This window comes from Mus caroli, unplaced genomic scaffold (genome assembly GCF_978045245.1).
Source record: "Mus caroli unplaced genomic scaffold, Mus_caroli_1 scaffold_13, whole genome shotgun sequence".
In the NCBI taxonomy this organism is placed as follows: Eukaryota; Metazoa; Chordata; class Mammalia; order Rodentia; family Muridae; genus Mus; species Mus caroli.
Genome location: NW_028227268.1, coordinates 52464088 through 52472500, shown reverse-complemented (window position 1 = coordinate 52472500; position 8413 = coordinate 52464088). Strand labels below are relative to the sequence as shown.

The 8413-nt window shown below is 42.7% G+C and overlaps 1 pseudogene; it reads left to right on the top strand.

Annotated features, from left to right (window-relative positions):
• The first annotated feature begins 7474 nt into the window (after positions 1-7474).
• On the top strand, positions 7475-7898 carry LOC115032336 (large ribosomal subunit protein mL42-like; annotated as a pseudogene).
• Positions 7899-8413: the final 515 nt, after the last annotated feature.

Below are 8413 nucleotides of genomic sequence, written 5' to 3'. Positions count from 1 at the left end.
ACAAGCTGTCCATAGGTGTTGGAACCGAAACTCTGATCCCCTGCTAGAGGAGTGTGTTCATCAGCTGAAACATCTCTGCAGCCTCTAAACTCAGCCATTGCGGAGTAAGGTGCTGAGAACAAGGCACGTTTTACCTCCTACAGATTATGGAGTTTAGCCACAGGTGCTTGGATGAGATTTTTTTTTTCCATCTCTAACAATTTTTTTCTTCATCTTGTTCATTCCTCCTTTCTTTCTTTCTTTCTTTCTTTCTTTCTTTCTTTCTTTCTTTCTTTCTTCATTTCTTTCTTTTTTTTTTTTTTTCAGACAGGGTTTCTCTGTGCCATCCAGGCTGTCCTGGAACTCACTCTGTAGACCAGGCTGGCCTTGAACTCAGAAATCCGCCTGCCTCTGCCTCCCAAGTCATTCCTCATTTCTAAACATTTGAGGTTTATTACAATTCAGGTAGCCATCTTGGATCCAACCAGTTTTAGCTGGTTTAGTCACATGGGCCTTCTGGTCCATCTTCATCCTGTCCTTGGAAATAAGAAGACTCAGGGGATTAAATAGTAATTCAGGCTAAGTTCACTTGGACTATATGGCAGTTACAAATTGTTCCTCTCTTTACTCTTCATTCTTGAGAGGGGTTGAAGGGTGAAGGTTGGTGTGTTCTATAACATCTTCAAGCTCGATTTGAGAATCTGTAAAGTGCCTGATGGAAGAATGACATTTTTTTTCCTATTTAAGTATCTCTGGTTATCATATATACACCATACATACATACATACATACATACATACATACATACATACATGCAAGATTGCCAGAGAATGATACCCCAGACTCAAATAGTATGCAAAAGCAAAGAGCATTTATTCAGCTGAATTTCCTGCATGCAGGGGTCTCCTCACTTGGAAATGGGGACCCCTGGTGGAATCACAGGCCCACCTTTTATTGTCAGCTAGGGGGATTCAAGGGAGTCCTTTTACCTTGCTTGATTAGCTGTCTCTAGGAGTCTGACAAGTTCTACAATTGGTTGGCTCTGGAGACCTCCTGGGGGGGGGTCACTTATTTATTCATTCTGGCTACTGACTCCTACTTCAGGCCGGATGACAAGGTGTCCTCAGATTGGCTGCCCACGGCTTTGGTTGGCTGCCCACGGGTTCCTGGATCTCAGTTTTTGTTTCTGGGAAACAGAAACTTAGGGCCTAGTCTCCCAAACTGTCATTCTGCAGACTGTCATGGAGTCAGCCTGCCTCTGAGCTTAGTCCTCTCAGACAGACACATAGATGCATAGATATCACCTGGTATCTTTTTATAGTCCCTGAATGGTTGGAATTTTTGTAACTTTCTGGTCTCCAACCTTTTATGCATGAAAGAAGGCAGTTGAGGTTACTCTGCCTTTATGGGGACAGGAGCAAGATCACCACAGAGGTCACAAAAGGCAGAAACCGGGTGATGACTGCTGTCTTAGTAACTTTCCTATGCTGAGATAAGATACCATGACCAAGAAGTTATTGGAAGCTGATAATTTCAGAGAGACCATGGCCACCATGATGGAGCACACAGCAGTAAACAAGCAAGCATGCCTTTGGTACAGGAGCTGAGAATTGACATCTGAGACACAATCCCAAGGGAAAAAAAAAAAAGAGTTAACTGGGAACAGCATGAGATTTTTTAAAACTCAGAGCCCACCTCCAGTAACACACCCCCTCCAGCAAGGTCCCACTCCTAATCCTTCCCAAAGAGTTCCAACAACTGCAACTGGGGCATTCAGATTGGTGAGCCGAGGGGGCCATTCTCACCCAAACCACCACATCTGGTGACGCCCTCTCAGCTGTGTCCTGAGCATGAGTAGCTGGACTTGGATCTACATTTTTTTTCTTATATGATTTTACTGATGTTGACATTACAATAACAGGATGTGTTGGGTGTCTGTCAATGTGCCTAGGCAATTAAAACACGTCTTAGATGAAACAATGTCAGATACTTAATAAGCCTAAAGTTAAAAATCTATAACAGATGTGATAGTAGACACACGTAACCCCAGCTTTCAGAGGGTTGAGGTAAGACGGTAGCAAATTTGAGGTCAGTCTGGGATACAAAGCAAATCACACTATAAACTGTAAGAATGAAAAAGATGGTCAAGACCAGAAAGCATCTAATAAGATAAATCATGGAAAAGACTTCTCTTTCTTGTAAATGGCCCCACAGGTATGGACCACTGGGAAGGACAACATATTTGGAATCTGTAAAATAACATCATATAGTTTATACCTATAGGGAGGGCTCTACTGAGCTGTGAGTGATGTCTGCCGTGCAGTTACTTGGTAGAAGTAACGTGGCGGTCTCTTTTTCTGGATTATCCCATGGTGTCTTTCATCCCTAAAACTGTTCCCATCTGAATAAAATTCAAGATGTAGACTTTAGCATGTCTGTTGAATCAGGCTCAAACTGGCCAGTAGAAACTTCTGATCTGGGCAGCCTCTTTCATAACAGTTATTATTAGGCACTCCCGGAAACTCTTCCTCCATAACTCCTCATTTATTCTTTGGTAATCCTGAAAACATGTACCTTTTCTCTCTCCCCATGTTTTTGAGAGAGCATCTTTAAATCGTGATCAAAAGTCCTGGTGATGAGTTTGATTGCCTTCCACTGGGAGGATGAACTTGTCCCAGATGTCAATCTAATCTGGACCCAAGTTAGAGAGGATCTGATTGATCATTGGGAGTTGGGGTCAAAACTCTTTTAGCCATATTTGAACAACAAATTGGTTTAGGAAGAGTGGCTCACAGGTTAAGCTTAGCTGGAATCCACTGTTAGGGCTCAACTTATCTGTTCCATATTCCGTGAGCACACCTTAAGACATTGGGCCACATTGCTCTATTAGGGGGTGTACTTCTATGAAATTTCCAGAACAACAGTTCCAAGTTTCAAACACAAACTACAAAGCAAAACAAAATAAGTCTTCAAAACTAGGTGTGATGGTTTGTAGATGCTCAGCTCAGGGAGTGGCACTATTAGAAGGTGTGGCCGGCCCTGCTGGAGTAGATGTGTCACTGTGGGTCTGGGCTATAAGACCCTCATCCTAGCTACCCAGAAGTGAGTATTCTGCTAGCAGCCTTCAGATGAAGATGTAGAACTCTCAGCTCTTCCTGAACCGTGCCTGCCTGGATGCTGCCATGTTCCTGCCTTGATGATTATGGACTGAACCACTGAACCTATAAGCCAACCTCAATTAAATGTTGTCCTTATAAGAGTTGCCTTGGTCATGGTGTTTGTTCTCAGCAGTAAAGCCCTACCTAAGACACTAGGAGATACAGAATTTTGGATACTAACATAGAAAGTATGGAATTCTAGAGTATGAGAGTCTTTAGAACAAGATGATGAGGACAATGACAACACATTGTCTGATGTCAATCTTCCTAGATGAGTGTGGTGGTTTGAATATGCTTGTCCTATGGGAAGTGTTACTATTAGGAGTTGTGGCCTTGTTGGAGTGGGTGTGGTCTTATTTAAGGAAGTCACTGTGGGAGTGGGCTTTGAGGGCCCATGCTTAAGCTCCACTCAAGGCAGCAAAGACCCTCCTCCTGGCTCCCTGCAGAAGACAGTCTCCCGGTTGCCTTTGGATTGAGATATAGAGCTGTTGCTCCTCCAGCACAATGTCTGCCTGCACACTGCCATGCTTCCCACCACGGTGATAATGAACTGAACCTCTGAAACTGTAAGTCAGCCCCAGTTAGATATTTTCCTTTTACAAAAGTTCCCTTGGTCATGGTGTCTCTTCACAGCAGTGAAACCGTAACTAAGACAATGAGAATGTGCCTTTCATGAGAAGACTTCATATTTCTACTGAAGAACAGTGTCCTTGTCTAAGGAATAAGAAGCCAGTCTATCAAGCAGAGGGGAATCTAATTTGCATACATTATGACTGCCTTTAATTTGTTGTTGTCGCAATCAATATTGTATCATTGTTATATTTTTGTCAAGTTGGAACTGCTCTGTTAATGGGATCCCTGCTGCTAGGGGCCAACTTTATTGGATTTTCTATTTGAAAATACTTTTAAATAGTGTCTTTCTAAAGAGCTTTTTGTTCCCTTCTTTTACCATATGATTGTAACTAGCTTAGGTACCTTTCAGTACTACCAGTTGTTAATTAGTTTTGTTAGCATCATAATTTAAAGAACTATAAGCCACAACAACTGGCATAAAAAATAATTAAAATAATTAAAATTCTACCTTACTAAAATATTCCCCATTTTTGTGGGGAAAGGCCAAGTATATTATGTTGATTTTGAGGCTTTAAACAGTAGTAATTGTCTGTGCCATTATGTGCTGAAGAATAAATATGATTTAAAATTATTTAAGTGGTACAGACAGAGCGCATTTACAAAATAAACACTCTATGGTTGTATATTAAAAAATAAGTCCAAATTTGATAATCAGAAGGAAAACCAATTTGTCTGTTAAATAAGTTTAGTTTTATCAAATACTTGTACTTATTAGGGCTGGAGAGAGGCTCCAGTGCATGAGAGCCTCTGCGACTCTTGAGGAGGGCCTGGGTCAGTTCCCAGCAGGTACATGGCAGCTCATAACTGCCTGTGACTACTGTTCCGGGGGCGGGGGCCATCACTCTTCTGACTCCTCAGCACTGCACGCACTTGGTGGGCACAAGACATGCAAGGACACACATATACTCATAAAGTAAAATAAATAAATACTTTTTAAGATTTATTTATTATTTATATGTAAATACACTGTAGCTGTCTTCAGACACACCAGTAGGAGTGTCAGGTGTCATTATGGAGGGTTGTAAGCCACCATGTGGTTGCTGGGATTTGAACTCAGGACCTTCGGAAGAACAGGCAGTGCTCTTAACCACTGAGCCATCTCTCCAGCCCCCAAATAAATACTTTTTAAAAGAAAAGCAAACAGGTAGCAAGTGAAAGGTTTCCTAAAAACCAACCAAACAAACAAACAAAAAACCAACCAACCAAACAAACAAAAAAACATTAGATTCTTTTCATTAATCCAGTTGCAAATGCTTTAGAAAATAGCCAAAACTATATGCGACAAATATGCGGAACAGCCTTGCATTAGAATGAAGAGGCAAAGGAATCAGAAGTTCAAAACCATCCTTGGCTACACACTAAGTTTAAGAACATTGACTAGCCAAGTGTGTTGGCACACGCCTTTAATCCCAGCACTCGGGAGGCAGAGGCAGGCAGATTTCTGAGTTCGAGGCCAAGCCTGGTCTACAAAGTGAGTTCCAGGACAGCCAGGGCTACACAGAGAAACCCTGTCTCGAAAAACAAAACAAAACAAAGCAGAACATTGACTAAATGACATCAAGTCTAAAACCAAAAGCAAACAAACCAAAGACCCACTTTTTGTGAAATTTGGCTCTCACAAGCCTTCGTGGCAACTTGCACCACTACAAAAGCTGGCCAGCAGAGAGGAGCTTCCGGATGCAGCTGATGTCTCCATGGGCTGCATCCAAAGCGTGTGGTATCTTCAACATTAGAGTCTTACAGTCTAGTTCTGAGAGAAATCCAAGAGCAACAGTAATGACCCGTGCTGTTTGGGGAGTGGGGACTCTGGGCATTTCCTAGCCAACCACTCACAGAGGGCTCTCCATACCCAATATTAGGGTTTTCATTTAGTAACTTAGGACTTCGGGGATCAGCATTATCCACTCTTCAGGGTTCCTCCACTCAAACTCTTTTTTTTAGCTCTACATTTTTATTAGCTTATGATGTAGTAGGTTCCCATGTGGCTTCTGATACATTCTTCGCTTTGGTTAACCTTGTGCTCCACACTCCCCTTCTCTGATCCCCACTTAAATCTTCCATTCCCAGTACCCACTCCCTTTCATTTCACATGTGTTCTGCTATTCCCACCTTTCCTTAAAATAGCTCCACCCACTTCAGAAGGACACTTCTTTGCACTGTGGCAGTGTACTAAACAGACTCATTGAGCAGCCAAGCTCCGGAGACTGCCTATTGCTAGGGCATAGTGAACCAACACTCGGCATAGACAGAGGAAAATGCTCCACCCTCTGTGCCAGCAAACTCAGCAAACCAGGCAGAAGCATCACTTTTCCTCTTGTTGGTGCTCCATCCTTTGTAGTTGTAAACAGATGCTTTTCCATGTCTTCCAAGGAAAAGTTACACAACCTGCTTGTCTCTCACCCTCTGAGACTCAGTAACGTGGAAGAAGAGGGTCAGAAAGGATGTAAGAGCTGGAGGAAGGGGCGCACGCTGTGTCACAATTCCCTTCATACTGAAACACTCCATCCTGGAGAGAGCTCATTAAGACTCTGGAAATGGGGGCTGGAGAGATGGCTCAGTGGTTAAGAGCACTGGCTGTTCTTCCAGAGGTCCTGAATTCAATTCCCACCTCATAACCATCTGTAATGGGATCCAATGTCCTCTTCTTCTGTGTTTGAAGACAGCTACAGTGTACTCATAGAAATAAAATAAAATAATTCTAAAAACAAAAAACAAAAAAGACTCTGGAAATGGCCAGCCATGGTGATGCATGCTTTTAATCCCAGCCCTCCAGAGGCAGAGGTAAAGAGGCAGGAGGATCTCTGTGAGTTCCAGGCCAACCTGGTTTACATAGTGGTTTACAAACCAGCCAGGGCTATACAACTGTTGCCTGTCTGTGGAATATGGTCTTCTAGCTGGGCTGCCTTGTCTGGCCTCAGTTGGAGAAGACACATATAGCCTTGCAGAGACTTAATGTGCCAGGGTGGGGGGATATGTTTTCTCATAATGCAGCTGCCATTGGGTCACCCCTGCTCTTGTAAGTAAACCCAATAAAGTCACCAGTTCACAGAGCAAGATCTGGGGGGTGGAGTTGGGGGGGGGAATTTGTTACTTTGGTCTGTTGGTGGTGAGCTCTCTGGAGTGAATACATATGTGCTCATATCTCCCCAGGAGAAGTAACACTCGATCACTGTCTATCACCGTGTCTAAAACTCAATGCAAAATGGAACTTGGAGTCTGTTTTGTTTTGTTTTTTTATTTTGTTGTTGTTGTTGTTGTTGTTTTTGGGTTTTGGTTGTTTGGTTTTTTTGAGACAGGGTTTCTCTGTGTAGCCCTGGCTGTCCTGGAACTCACTTTGTAGACCAGGCTGGCCTTGAACTCAGAAATCTCCCTGCCTCTGCCTGCAGTTTGTGCTCATTTAGTAATTTCAAGACTAAAAGGTCCAAAAAAAAAGAAAAAAGAAGGAAAGACATACTTATGTTTGGCCAGGCGGTGGTGGCGCACACCATTAATCTTAGCACTTGGGAGGCAGAGGCAGGCAGATCTCTGAGTCTGAGGCCAGCTTGGTCTACAGAGTTCCAAGATAGTCAAGACTACACAGAGAAACCTTGTCTTGAAGAAAAACAAAAATATTGGAAATAAGATGGCCACCCATGTGCCTAGAAACAGATTTTAGAGGCAGTTTCTGTTCACAGTATCTTTTTTCAAATCACTTAGTAAGGATCATGGCAGCTGCAGTATGGTGGGCAACACCAAACAGGACAGGAAGCGTTTCTTTCCAATCCAAAATGGAGGTCTATCTAATGTTTTTCATAAATCTATGTATTCTTCTCCTTCAGATGACTACAGTTGAAAGGCAGAGCTTGCTTCAACTTCTGACAGTGGGACAATAGTGTGCTGTCACCCTACTGTGGACATCCTGTATGAACACACCAAACCTATCCCTCAACCAGATCGTTTGCATAATAATGAAGAAACACACAGGAACAAGTGCTGAAAACCAAATTAGAAGAACAGCTTGAGCAAGGTCCCGTGATAGAATGACTCAGCAAGGTGTTCTTCACTATAAAGCATCACTGGTACCCACATGGCCAGTACCACAGACATCCTAAGAACCTGAATCCTCCCAAAGACAGGGAGCGCTCGTGATTCTCTGAGCATCAAGGGAATTTTGTTTTGGGTCTTATTTGCCAGCTGAGAAAATGCAAATGGTATATTCATTAAGATGTTATAAGGGAAGAAAAATAAAAATACCCTTTCATAGAAAAAAACCCTCAAATATTAAATATAAAATAAAACAAAGCATTCAGTCAATGATAGGCAAATAAAATCAGCATGCAGTTCTCCAAAGAAGAAATACAAATAGTCAACAAATATTTAGCATCCTTATCCTTCAGGTAAATGCAAATTAAAACCTCGTTGAGGAACTAAAGAACTAGCCACTGAAAAGCTGCTCATGCATAGTGAGGATGTGAGTTCAATACCCGCATAAAAGCCAGGGACCTTGGCAGGTGCTTGAAAGCCTTGGAAGGCAGAGATGGTGGATCCCCGAGGCTGGCTGGCCAGCAGCTGAGACCAATCAGGGAGCCCCAAGTTTTAGTTAGAGACCCTATCTCAAAAAACAAGACTTCTAGGGAATGAGATCTGAGGTTGACCTCTGGCTT